We start from the raw sequence: 14959 nt of genomic DNA, 5'->3' as shown, positions 1-14959 counted from the left end.
GATGGCCCACAGATTCGGTATCTCGCCAAAAATGAACATTTCATGGGGACAATATCAGAACTCCAAAAGAATGCTTGGTTACCATTCAAAGACCTTGTCAAGGACTTTCTTGGAAATACATGAGCAAACCATTACACCAAAGTTGTCCATAAATTCTTGGCGAGCTTCTGCATAGCCAAGGTGAACAATTCTACCAAAATTTGAAGGTCATAGATGGAAGGTATCAGGGTAGAAAGGATGTACATATGATGGCTGACTATTGTTGGGGCCTCAGGTTGGATTCTCCACAGACTGAAAACTCCACGAAAAGCTATAAGCATACATTTTCTCCTTAACTACACAATTTGACTTACAGTAACATTACATTCAATATATTTTTTGCATTATTTTCCAGTGTATGTACATTTTGTATGGTTTTGGAGACAAAGAGATGGTATCCTGTAACTTAAAAAGTTGTTTTAGTAGGAGAAAAACCTTTTTGGATTCACAAGCCAAAAGTTAAATCAAAAACAAGTGTCAGATCTAACTCAACGAAAGTTATGCTCCCCAGTGTAATTATTCTCAATACCTCAGAAATAGTCACTAGTGTTTTCTCTATAGGACGTCCTCCAATCTTGACCCGTTTGGGGTAACCGGCTTGGCTTGGATTTTTCTCTCAATAATTGCAAGTAACCACAAGAGGGCAGCCATCAGCTATGGGAGAAATCATTACAGAACTCTAAACTTTCTAATCCACTTTTTTTTTTTTACAGATCTTGATAATCCAGGGTTTCACAAATTAATGGGAATTTCAAGATTAAATCAGCAAAGTATATGATTGAATCATTAAATAATTCATTTTTCTAAATTCAGTCAAAGGGCTTTTTCGTGACTCCTAAAAGCTAACAAGGACAAGATTTAAAAGGAAGGAGTTATCTGTTCTTACAGTGGGATTTTCTGGAAACGTAAAACCTATGGAAGAAATTATAGCGTTTTATTTCAAGGCTACGCTCCCATGATGAGATTTTGACAGGCAAACATTTTGTAACATTTGTTATTTCCACGCCACTTTGGATCAGCTGTGCCAAAATCGGTGGAGCTGGGGAGGGCGAATGGTTACTCTCCGTCGAATTCATCAAATCTGATGCCGTTTTCCATTTCTGCGCAGCAATGATGCGCTCGCCATTTAAGAGGCTCCGAATTCATTAAGTGGTGTGCACCTCTTGATGAATTGGCCCCATAGTCTACTTAGTATCAGGGCGCTGGTTAACAGATCAATGGGAACAGCCAGGTTTAGCCTTTATGATAGACCCTTTTTTTTCCCCACTTCACTATGATCAGTTTCAAGGAAAGGAGCCAGAACTTATTTTGTTTTAGGCGACAAACTCCAAATCACAGCTTGTTTATTTTCAGGGTCGGGGGTTCCTTGTTATGGCATCACTTTGGGGTACATACTGTATAACTTGTTAAACTTTCATTAAATATTTATGGGAAAGTACAAATATCGCGATATTCACTTTCTATAGTTGTACTTACGTCTTACTACTTTTGTACAATTAATACACTGTTTTGGGGGTCACCACAATCTGAGAGCCACGCTTCACGAGTTTTCATCGGCGGAGCTGTACAATGGCTTATTTTTTCCACGACCGGCTGCAGTTTTTGTTAGTACCATTTTGGAAAACATACAACTTTTTGGTCACTTTATTTCTTTAAGGTAGGAAAAACAAAACAGCAATTATCGCATATTTCAATTATTTTGTTTTTACTTTAACAGCGATCAGATAAAAAATGATATACCGTAGTTTTATTGTACGAGTTGTTATAGAGATAAAAAATGTGTTGTTCTTTTTTCAGAGGGTAATTCGTTTAACAAATCCACTACCGTATATTTTTTGTTAATACAAAAACTGATTTTAATGCTCTTTGCATATATTTTATTTTTACCAACCTGTCGGCACAGCGCCATCGAGTTGTGGGGCGCCTATGGTGTTACAAAGGGAAAGGTCTCCCTTTGTCAAACTGCTCACAAGCAGCTGTGACTACTGACAGCGGCATCAGAGAGGTTAGGGTGTTGGGATCGGAGCGCCGTCTGGTCTTCAGTACAAGCAGCAGGAGCCTGACTGTGTATAACAGCTGGTCAGGCGGCGGATGGCATGGGCATGACTTCGGAGTCTGTGCCCAATGTGGCAAATCCCCTACTCAGGACGTTCAGTTATGTCAATTTGCAGGAAGGGGTTAGAAAACGTCATAGTGCTCTAATGAGCATCAGGGCCCCTTTAATAAGCTAACTGTCAAGGATGTGGAGAGTCAGGCCTCCATTCATATATCATTGATGACATTTTGGAAAACACCTTTAAAGCTATGTGCATACGGTGAGTATTTGGATGCAGAAATTTCTGCATCTCTTGGCAGAAAAAATGTGCGATTTGCCTGCGTATTTGGACAGCAATTAATGCTATAGAGAGGATAATAGATAGAAGAACACATATACATATAATTCAACAAACAGGACCCCCCCCCCCCCCCCCAATGCATTATTAAATTGCATCTTGGGGAAATTTTGGGACAGCTTTTTGTGAATAAATAAATGACGAGGCGTCCCCCCTATTTTTTGTAATCGGCAAAGGTAAAGCAGACAGCTGCGAGCTGGTATTATCAGGCTGGGATGATCCATGGTCATTGGGTGCTTACCAGCTTAAAAATACCAGCCCACAGCCACCCCAGAAGTCATCATATTACAGGTGTCATTTATTGGCGCTTTGCCTTGGCTTTTCCCGATTGCCCTGGTGCAAAGGCAATTGGGGTAATGGTGCTTGAAGTTGATGTCAGGTGTAAAAAGAAAAACACGCACAAAAATAATCTTTATAGAAATAAATGCTCCTCCACTCTTTCCCTGGTTCAACTATTTAAAAAAAACAAAAAAAAACATTCCCTTGCAGGTCCACTGGGTGACACCTTCATCTGGAGATGACATCAGTGACGTCACTGCTCCTCAGACGTTTCTGGTTACTCTGAGCTATAGACTACGTCGGATTTGGTGGACTACATCGGACCTACGTTGAAACTTTTCTTTTTAATAAATTGTTCAATGAGCGACAGTGTCTTGTGTTTATTTCTTTCCGTGTTTGTTTTTCAGGTTTCCATTTGTGGACTATGCAGGATTTGGTGAACTACTGCGAACCTGCGTGGGATTTTTTTTTTTTTTTTTAAATAAATTGGTGAACGAAGGATAGTGCTAGGGTCGTATTTATTTCAATAACACATTTTTTTGTGTGTGTTTTCATTTTTCCTTATTGGGCTAGTAACGGGGGTGTCTGACACCAATTGCCAAAGAACCAGGGCAAACAGGAAGGGCTAGAAGAGTCAGAATTTGTGCATCTAATGTGATGCACCACTTCTGGCAAGGCTGTGGGGTGGTATTGTTAGGCTGGAAAGGGCCCAACAACCATGGACCTTCCAAGCGTGATAATATCAGCTATCAGCAGTCTGCTTTACCTTTGCTGGTTGCAAAAAAAGGGGGGGATGCCACATCATTTTTTTTCATTTATTTACTTAATCATAAAAAGCTGTCCAATAAGCTCCACAAGGTGCAAGTTGTCTAACTTGCCTGTCTGTCTGTCTATATCTATCTCTAAAGCATTCACTGCTGTCTAAAGACACCACAAAAACGCAGCAAATCCAAAATAATTTTTACACCTGTATTTTTATAGCATTTTTGACAGATGTCATTGAAGTCAATGGGTGAAAAAAGCGCTGAAGGAATTGACAGGCTGCAGATTTAAATCTGCACCAAATGTGCAAGTCACAAATAAGCAACATGTTCATGACACTTTAGGATTCTCACTCACTTTGCTGGCATCAGGATTTTGGAAATGATAGCGATGCACTGCCTGCAAAAAGGGCAACTGATACATGAGCTTAGTCCTGTGCCCGGTGACCTGAAGCATTCCTCAACATTTCACACTTTCATGTCAAAGGTCAAATCTTGCACAGTCATGGTGGCTTCATCACAAGATCGCCAGCTTTCAAGGAAACAGACCACGGCACAACTGCATTAATGGACAAACCAAAAAGAGGCATTCTGAAAAAGGACACATGCGAAAGGCCGGAATACTAATTATGAACGGATTAGTCTTGAATATATATCAATCACCACAGCATGAAAAATCCAGCAAACTCCTCCTGAATATGTCCTAAAGACCCAAAAACCTGCAGTGACACCTGAATTTCCATGTTCTGAATAGGGATAAAATGGAGAAGCTGAGTGGATAGCACTGTAGCCTTGCAGCACTGTTAGGAGTTTGTAAGTTCTCCCCTTGTTTGCGTGGATTTCCTCCGGGAACTCAGTTTTCCTCCAAAGACTTACTGATAGGGAATTTAGATTGTGATCCCCAATGGGGACAGAGATGGTGATGTCTGTAAAGTGCTGAGCACAAGGATGGTGCTGCGTATAAGTAAAATACAGACATTGGATAGCCATCACTTTCCGCTATTAGCGCTACCAATTTTTGATCCAACTCAGATTAGTCTGAGAAGCATAGACCCAGGTCGGCCTTTTAACACACATGTGGATGTGGTAGCACAGCTGGTATCGGCTGAAAGCTGCCCATGGTTCGGGCAGTAAGAATCAGCATTCAGGCTTCCTTTCAAGGGGTTCTCCGGTCTAAAATAAAAAGTCTGCAGTCACTGTGTGGCTGCAGACTCATCAATTTCCCCAGCACACGGACTGCGAGGATTTGGCAGTTTCTGAGCAGGGAAGGAATAGCGATAAATGCGAGATGCGTACTCCAGGCCAGAGCCCGTCTACTGAGAGCAGCTTTGCTCCATACACTTGTATCGAGCAAGACTGTGCCCACTAGACGGTCACGCCGACTGAACCAGTTCTGCCCGGGAGTATGCATAAGGCTGGGGTCAGACTAGCGAGAAACTCGCACGAGTCTCACACGTCAATACCCGGCACTGCCACCAGCACTCGAGACCAGAGCATTCAGCCGCATAGAAATAAATGCAATTGAATGCTCAGATCCGAGTGCCGGAGGCAGTGCCGGGTATTGATGTACGAGACTCGTGCGAGTTTCTCGCAAGTCTGACCCCAGCCTAACGCATTCATCACCGTCGTTCCTGGCTCAGAAATCAGCGAATACTCGCAGTGCATGAGCTGAGGGATTCATAAGTCTGCAGTCACACAGAGTGATTGCAGACTAATCAATTTAGACCAGACAACCTCTCTAAAGCCCCCTTCACACATAGCGAGATCGCTAGCGATATTGGTAAAGCGTCACCGATTTTGTGACGCAACAGCGATATCGGTAGCGATCTCGCTACATGTGACACCTCCGACCCAGCTCCCCGCTGGATATCGCTGATCGCGAGAGATCGTCCTGGTCCATTTCTCGTCGGCGGCTTCCTGCTGGCACTGACGAGCGACTCCATGGACGCAGGCGGAAGACGTCACCCTCGCTGTGTGTGACAGGTAAGTGATGACCGCTGCTGCATCGCTGGTGAGACCTGCTTCTTTGGCAGCTCACTAGCGACCATTTAGCGATGCACCAGCGATCCTGAGCAGGTCGTACAGTTGTCGGGATCGCTGGTGCATCGCTAAATGTCACGGGGCCTTAAGACTGGGTTCACACAATGCATATTTGGTGCAGATTTTTCAAAGTAGATTACTGAATAGAAATCCTCAGAATATCTGCATCTAAAACCTGCCCTTGAGCACTTTTGTTTTTTTTTTTTTCTTATGTCAAAACACACCAAAATAAGCAACAAAACAATGAATGCCATGCGGGTTTAGAGTCCCCACTGAAATGAGGTACACTTAAAAGGACAGAAATTAACAAGCCAAAGATTGTGAAATACGGTAAATAAAAACAAACACACTACAAAAGCCATTTTCCATGTTCATTCGGCACAAAAAAACACAGCACATGGATGAGATTAAGTTAAAACTCTTCTGTTTTACCGGTAGAGTAACATGTTATGAATTTTCTGTACTTAAAAACCACATCAAATACTCAATGTGTGAACCTAGCCTAAATGGAGCCATGTTACAGATCCCATACAGTACATGCTAGAAACTAATACAGCAAGGAGAACTACAGCTGTTCCTGGCCCTTCGTCCTTAGGCAAGGGTCCCAAAATGAGACCCCCACTGATCATGAAATTATCACATATCCTCCCAGCATTCCAATTACCATGACACATTAATCTTCAGTTCTGGCCTCCATTTATTATTAATGGTTAATATTAATAATGGATTATTAAAACGCTTGCTTAATAAATAGAAACCATGCCATCAGATTCATGCATATTTCATACGACGATGTAACATACGAAGATGTAACAATGTTTCTTTATCCAGCCGAACTGCTGATCTACAGTATGTACCTTTAACCTAAGTTTTATATTTTGCAAATTAAAAATAAAAGTATGACCCAAAGAAGAATCATGATGAAACACTACAATAGAGCGGAATTGTGTAGGAGAAAGGTGTAATGTAAGTGATTTACTTTGACAAGTTCTGGAGAATGTCTCTAGCAATACTAGCCAAAAAGAGGTTAATACTAGGAAGATGGGGCAATTTGTCAGTTTCTGACCCGGGATCAGAGAGTATGTATGAGTTATACATCCTCCCAGTCAGGGGGCGTGGCCTCGCTCTCCATACACTTGCATGGAATGAGGCCGCGCCCTCTAGTTGGACACGCCCACTGGCCATCTGCATCACTGGTCTGGGCGAGGCCTTGGCTCAAGACAACTGTATGGAGCAAGGCCACGCCCACTGGCCCGGGTATGAAACCGGTAAATCCCCGCAGCGCATAGTGCGTGTGCTGAGGAGATTCATAAAGCTGCGGTCACACAGAGTGACTGCAGACTTATCGCTTTTGACCGGAGAACCCCTTTAAATTCTTTGTATTCTATTTTGAATACAGTGATTAGATAGGCCATGAAGGAAAATTGCAATTTGAAAGTACTTTTGTAAGAGTGGTATTTACTTTGGTGTTGAATATCCTGTATGATAATTTTTGGTAAATTGGATATAAGGTTTTATTAAAATACATATATCCTCGTTCGCATGAGGTCAGCACAATGAAGAAAGGGGTCGTGGCATCCAAAACGTTGCGTGCTGCTGTTTATGCCATTGCTCACTAGTGATGCAGCATCCTTTGTGCTGTTCTAAAGTAGCCTTTACTTGACAGATGTCTTGAAATTCAGGAAAATTAATGCATTGTAATTTGCGATGAACAAAAAACCAGACTGCATGATACATGGAAAAAAGTGATATCTGCATACATATCAGGTCGTATGGACAAATAGTTGGTGAAAAAAGTATTGCGCACTAGTGATGACCAAGCGTGTAAGGTGTAAATCCGTGTATAAGGTGTTATCCGAGCACGCTCGAGTGCTAATAGAGTATGTTCGGTGTGCTTGAACACTATGCTCGAGTACCTGCGGCTGCATGTCTTGTGGCTGTTCAACAGCTGCAACACATGCAGGGAGTGTCTAATAGACATGCAGCCACGGTGACTCAAGCACAGTATTCGAGCGTGCTTGGATAACAACTTATCAACTGAAAATGTGTTCAGTTCTAATTTAACCGGTTGTACATATGCATTTGATTATGTTATCCGTTTATTTATTGCGTTGGCCACTACATAATACGTTTCTTTCATTTGAACTAACTGCCATAGAGAAGACCCCTTGGAAATACCTTGTTGTCCCAAATCCTTCTATGACCTGAGCTGCCCTACCGGGCACATGATGCCTGGTGGAGAATGCTCTTATGTCCTGGGATGTTCTGACTCTGGAATCTGATGTGACATCACAATCACGTGCCATCACATCCTATCCATCCATTTTTCAGTAGAACATGTTTAGCAGTAAGGGTGCATAGGTGGATACGTTTTATTATCATGGTTGGTGTTCTGGTGCCTTGTGTTACTTTTATGCAATGCATCAAGGACTTGCCTGCAACTATCTCCTGGAGAAATGGTGCTCTGGCTGTGAGAGTGTGTAAGGTGAGGCTGAGGATGTATGCCCACGTTTCAGAAATGCTGCAGAATTGTCCGCAGCATTACCGCAACTCCCTGCCGCGGGTAAAACGCATGCGGAATTCGCATGCGTTTTCCCGAAAAACACTAGCGTTTTGCAAGCGTTTTTAGCTTGCAGAATGCTAGCGCTTTTCCAAGCGATTTAAAGCATCGCTTGGAAAAGTGATTGACAGGTTGGTCACACTTGTCAAGCATAGTGCTTGACAAGTGTGACCACCTTTTTACTATTGATGCTGCCTCTGCAGCATCAATAGTAAAAGATAAAGAATGTTAAAAATAATAAAAAATATGGATATACTCACCTCCTGGCGACCCCCAATCTCCTCAGCGGCGATCCAGCGCCTCAACGGCGTTGTCGGCAAGTTCCGTTCCCAGGCGTGCTTTGCAAGAATGACCTTTGTGACGCCGCGGTCGCGTGACCGCTACATTATCAGAGGTCATTCTCGCAAAGCACACCTGGGAACGGAACTTGCCGGCAGTGCCGCTGAGGACTCCGGGGACCGACAGAGGGTAAATATATCCCTATTTTTTATTTTAATTCTATTTTTTACAGGAATATGGTACCCAGGGCATGGAGGAGAGGAAGTGACGGCTGTGAAAACAGAGTTGACGTTAGGGGAAAGGAAGTGAAGAGGGAACGTAGAAAACAACATGAAACTTGGCAGCAACAGTATCCAGCGTAGTGCTCGACCTCTTTAAAGGGATTTTCCCATGAATAAAAGTTCATTTTAATCAATAGATCTTGGAATAATAATGAGTTGCACAATTGGATGTGCCTAAATAAAATGTTCTTGTGCTGAGAAAATCTTATAAATGTGTCCCTGCTGTGTACTGTGTAATGGCTGTGTCTGACCACGGTCTGATCATGCCACTTTTCCTGGGCAGGGGCACGAAGCAAAAGAGTATACAGACATTACAGCATGGGATCGCAGCTAATTCTTTATGTGAGGTAAAACATTTCCCTGTCTGTTTTTAAACAATGTTTTACTTCAAAGAAAGAATCATTTGTGATCCCATGCTGTAATGTTTGTATACTCTTTTGCTTCTTCCCCTGCCCAGGAGCTGTGGTATGATCAGATCATGTTCCTGCCTGGTCAGACACGGCCATTACACAGTACACAGCAGAGACACATTTATAAGATTATCCCAGCACAGGAAAATTTTATTTAATCACATCCAAATGTGGAAATTCTTATTATTCCAAGATCTATTGAGTAAAATCAACTTGCGTTTGTGAGAAAACCCCTTTAAGCAAGTTTGGGACAGTGACCTTAACTGCTATTAATAAATGAAGGTGGAGTTGAATATTAATCTGTTACTTTAATTGAAGTGCTGGGATAATACACTTTGTGGCTGATATTATGACGCGTTGGTGGCTCTTAAAAATCCTGAGAGCACTTAGTGGTCAGGTTTGGTGATGACATGTCCTAGCATAAGATTCTGATTACACCAGCCGATGTGCAGAACTAAACAACCGCCCAGAAGCAAACACATTTAAATTGCCTAAGGAAGCTTCACACACTACTGAAATCTCTGTAATAGTCTGTGCAGTGGGTAAGTAGTGTGCACATAGGATGATATGCTGCCGAAAACAATGTGCAGCACAAAAGATCATTTACACCTGACGAAGGACGTTCTTCTTGTTCATTGGGAGATTGGCAACTTGTTTAGACTAAGACTGTTTAAGACTGTAAGATTTTTGTGAAATGAGCAATCAGAATTTTCTTCCAGTGTAAATGATGGTCTATAATTTACCTAACTAAAAAAGAAAAGAAAACGGCAGTATAGTAGTATTTGTGCCATAAGTGATGCATCTGGTGAGGAATTTTTAGGGAATTGTGACAATATGGCTTCCTAATACAGAACAGCTAAACAATGTCTATCGGGAAGGACGGTATACCTAATGCAAGACGGAACTACAAGGGAGATAATAAGGCAGTTCATTTTTATTCTCCTTTCTCTATCAGATAAGAATGCAAATATGTAAAATAATATTAATCACCAATAATTTTTGTACATTTCCATATAAAAAGTCTTTTCAATGTCATGACAAGGGCACGTGGCAAACACTGTCCCAATCTTGAGGTCTCAGACAAGTTACCCACCTGTAATGGTGCCGGCATCTCTGTATTCTCTCGGACCCAGATCATCTTCAGGTCCCGCGGCTTCGCTTACATAGTGCTCTTCATCAATGCCTGCAGCACCGGCTAGGTCTGCATTGTCGCTTACTAGTGGAATGGGCACGATGGCGGCCGAGGTGTCGTGTTGCACAGCTGTGGGGTCCAGCTTGGCAAGTTTCACGGAAATGTGCAAACTGCCATTGATTGTCGCAGTGTTGGTGCCGTGGTCTAGTAGTCCATAGGTTTTCCCAGTGTGTTATTACTTATGTCATAGACAGCTGTAGAGGGAAGAAAAAGCATTTGTTAAAGTAGAAATATTTGACAATCGTTACATGTAACAGAGAACATGTATGTGGTATGTTACAGTTAAAAAGTAAACTTTTAATTTTTTTATTTGCGATGGTCTCTTATTACATTGCACGCTTCGAAGCTGCATCACATTGCCGATTATGCGAGTCAAAGATCATCATTTGCAATTTTTTTTTTTTAGTGATTGTTCTTTTTTGTCATTCACAGACGTTTTAAAATTTTAAAAGGGAACCGGTCACGTGAAAAAAAACTATTAACCTGTAGATATGGGGTTAATAGCGTTCTGAAACTGTCCGGCAACAGAAGCTTGACCCCCGTTACAAGGAGGAAATTAACTTCATTCCTCCCGGTAGTGTTCCGGTTTCAGTCATGGGGTGGATTCGGCGCTGGTGCAGACACCACTTCGTGTATAGAGAGTGGCGGCTGTAACCGCACCCGCAGCACTGACTGACAGCTAATAATAATAATAAATTTTATTTCTATAGCGCCAACATATTCCGCAGCACTTTACATTTCAGAGGGGACTTGTATAGACGATAGACATTACAGCATAACAATAATCACATAGATCATAACAGATACCAAGAGGAGTGAGGGCCCTGCTCGCAAGCTTACAGTCTAGGAGGAAAGAGGTAGACACGAAAGGTGGGAGGTAACAGTTGCCCTGAGGAAAAAAGGGGAGACACGAAAGGTGGGTGGTAACAGTTGACCTGATTGTATGGACCAGCCATAATGTTAAGTGGGTAACAGTACAGAATCAGAAGGTTAATGGATGCATAAAGCATGTGGGAACATGATGTGGGGAACCTGGTTATGGTAAAAACTTTTGGCTGTGCCACACAGGGATAGATTAGGTTAATGTGTTGAGGCGGTAGGCCAGTCTGAATAAATGAGTTTTCAGGCCACGCTTAAAATGGTGGGGATTGGGGACTAATCGTATTGACCTGGGAAGTGCATTCCAAAGAATTGGCGCAGCACGTGTGTAGTCTTGGAGACGGGAGTGGGAGGTTCTGATTATTGTGGATGCTAACCTCAGGTCATCAGCAGAACAGAGGGCACGGGTAGGGTGGTTTACTGAAACAAGGGAGGAGATGTAGGGTGGTGCTGAGCCATGAAGAGCTTTGTGGGTGAGGGTAATAAGTTTGTACTGGATTCTGGAGTGGATGGGTAGCCAGTGTAATGACTGGCACAAGGTAGAGGCATCGGTGTAAAAATTGGTGAGGAATATGATCCTGGCTGCAGCATTCAAGACAGATTGGAGGGGGGAAAGTTTGATAAGAGGGAGACCGATTAGAAGAGAGTTACAATAGTCGAGACGAGAATGAATAAAAGAAACAGTAAGAGTTTTTGCGGAGTCAAAAGTAAGAAAAGGTTGAATTCTAGAAATGTTTTTGAGGTGCAGATAACAAGAGCGAGCCAGTGATCGTATGTGGGGACAAAGGAAAGCTCGGAGTCAAGTATGACCCCAAGACAACGGGCATGTTGCTGGGGAGTGATAGTGGAACCACACACGGAAATGGCAATGTCGGGTATAGGTACATTAGTAGCGGGAGGAAACACAAGGAATTCAGTCTTTGACAGGTCACAGGACAGGTGGCTCAGCATTAGACCATAATTGCAAGTTAATATTGTTTTTTTTCACGACAGGTTCCCTTCAAGTGCCAAAGTCATCACAATGACACGATTCAGTTCAAGAATTCAAAAACATTCTTTATTTTAATTCAAAATTTGGAACAAATTTTGAGAATTCTTGAAAAAGTTACAAATTATAAATAAAAAAAATCTGGAAACCTTAATCTTTGCACAGAGTGGTGTACTACAAAAAAACACAGACAAACTCAAAGTAACTCTAAAAAAGTGCAAATAGAAAGATAAATATGGCACACAAAAAAAAAGTTAAGAGAACCACAAGAATTTAAAAAACAATAACAAGCTAAGATGCACAAATTCAATAATGAATCAGGCTCAAAGTCCAAGCTATTTTCTTCGGGTGACTTTCCACCAAGACTGGCCTTTTTCCAGGCTTTGGATTCGGTCAGACCATCACTCCCTCATCTGTAGTTATTAGGGCAGCGTAGGGAAGGTTCTAGATGACCCACTTAAAATTGACATAGAATAATAGTTCATGTTGGATTGTAATCTTGAATCGTCTGATTGACACCCGACACGTCTCACTATCTGGATGCTTTTTTGTGTCCTGTGACCCGGGCAGTTAGTAGCACGGTTACACGACATAGGATATGCCGAGTCACAGGAAACATCCAGGGGTTAACTTAAGAGAACTAAATATGGCGCCGATCATGTGATCTGTACTTGTCATACGAAGTGATGTTTTTTGTCATCCATTCATACTAGTAAGGGCTATAAAGTAATATCAGATATTTTTTTTTAAATGAATGATCAGTGTTGTACAAAATGGTTTCCAACAGAAAACCTTGAAGTAAACCAGTTCTTTATTCTTCCATCTGTAATTTTGTGGTATGTAGATCTAATTCTGAACAAAAAAAAAAAGAAAGCGAATACTAAACCCGGCTGTTTGATGCTCATTAAGAGAAGACATGAAGTGAACATTTGAAGCCGAGCTGGGAGGAAGCCAGTGGTAATGGGTCACATTGTATCTGGCACAGGATGTGAGGCTGTTCAGTGCCAATATATTGCTCCCAGCAAACAATCCACAGGCAGAATTCAGCTTTTTAACATCAACTCTACTAAAGCAAATATTGAAATAACCACATGATGAGAAGAATAACGGGCAATACCGCGTGTCCTGCACGCCTGACCCATCACAACTACACGGATCACCCACCAAAATAAACACACAAGAGGAGAAAAGGAAATTAAAAGGAGCTTCCCATCTCGTACATATCTGCAGGATACACCAATATTTAAATTTAATAGATGTCCAATGGGACCCTTTATGACTATGGGGCCCTGATGCAACCATGGAGAGGTGGTCATTCAGGAGTCTTTTTCTTTTTTTTTTTTTAAGATTAGATAAGATAGCAGAAAAAAAAGCGAGAACACAAGTATATAAAACACAGCGATCAGATACAAAAGGACACATTGTTTGATGAACACAGAACTCCTAAAGAGAGTCTTGTAAGCCCAATCTGACAGTATAAGATAAGCACATAATCTTGTGATTGAACCCCTATAAAAGTCACATCTTTAGTGAATCGCTGCCTCCGATATGTAGAAACTAAAGCTTAATCAAAGATGCGAATGAGAGTGCTGGGAATACCATGGGCGCACTCCTCTGCCTGCTGGTTTCGCATGCCCTGCCTCCCTCACTGGTGATGGATATCGCTGGCTCACCGGAGCGCTCTGCAGACAGTCCTTACTTCAATCACCAGTGAGAGAGGAGGGGGCATGCCAAATCAGTGAGAGGAGCGCTGCACTGAGCCTCTTGACAACAAGGTGTACAGGCACCCCGATTACCATATCCACAGGAAGGCGGCAGTGATTAGAACACTTATTTTGCTCACAATCTTTTTGAGATGGATTCTGGTTGAAAACCGCCTGAAAGTATGCTTTGTTACAAGGGTTCTCTATTTTTATTACCCCCCTTTTCTTGTTCCCCTTCCCTATCCACTTCCCAGTTTTATAAAAAAAAACATTAATAAAAAAATTTATAAAGAAAACCGCCTGCACAAAAATGATATTGCTGTACACATATTTTGTCAAATCTTTTACCTATATCAGGGTTTGGAAACTGTGAAGTGGTTAAAAGAAGTAGCATGTTAAATGTCTGGGCTCGCCATTATTGTGGAAAGCTCAGAGAAAACCACCAGGGAGAAAACCACTGGAGCCATGTATCGCTTGGATTTTTTGGGTTGCAGCTACAGTTGTGGCCAAAAGTATTGACACGCCTGCAATTCTGTCAGATAATACTCAGTTTCTTCCTGAAAATGACTGCAAACACAAATTCTTTGGTATTATTATCTTCATTTAATTTGTCTTAAATGAAAAAACACAAAAAGAATTGTCCTAAAGCCAAATTGGATATAATTCCAAATAAAACATAAAAAAGAGGGTGGACAAAAGTATTGGCACTGTTCGAAATATCATGTGATGCTTCTCTAATTTGTGTAATTAACAGCACCTGTAACTTACCTGTGGCACCTAACAGGTGTTGGCAATAACTAAATTATTATTATTATTATTTATTTATTTATTTATATAGCACCATTGATTCCATGGTGCTGTACATGAGAAGGGGTTACATACAAATTACAGATATCACTTACAGTAAACAAACTAACAATGACAGACTGATACAGAGTGGAGAGAGAACCCTGCCCTTTCGGGCTTACATGCTACAGGATGGTGGGGAAGGAGACAGTAGGTTGGTGGGTTGCAGCAGTTCCGGTGTTGGTTGAGGTGATACCACCGGTAGTGCTGAGAGAGAAGGAGGTAGCGGGGTCATTGCAGGCTGTAGGCTTTCTTGAAGAGGTGGTTTTTCAGATTCCGTCTGAAGGATCCAAATGTGGTTGATAGTTG

General features: G+C 41.9%; 1 protein-coding gene across 1 annotated transcript in view; it reads right to left on the bottom strand.

The window, feature by feature from the left end:
- TRAK1 (trafficking kinesin protein 1) overlaps positions 1–10398 on the bottom strand; it is a 197948-nt gene extending 187550 nt beyond the window's left edge. The window contains exon 1 of the mRNA XM_073550103.1: positions 10136–10398. The gene's annotated coding sequence lies outside the window, so the exon portion shown is untranslated. The remainder of the gene's footprint in view (positions 1–10135) is intronic.
- Positions 10399–14959: the final 4561 nt, after the last annotated feature.

The sequence above is a fragment of the Dendrobates tinctorius genome, unplaced genomic scaffold (genome assembly GCF_039654945.1).
Source record: "Dendrobates tinctorius isolate UK_male_01 unplaced genomic scaffold, ASM3965494v1 ptg000162l, whole genome shotgun sequence".
NCBI lineage: Eukaryota > Metazoa > Chordata > Amphibia > Anura > Dendrobatidae > Dendrobates > Dendrobates tinctorius.
Note: the sequence above shows the minus strand (reverse complement) of the source record. Positions and strands in the feature narration are given on the sequence as shown.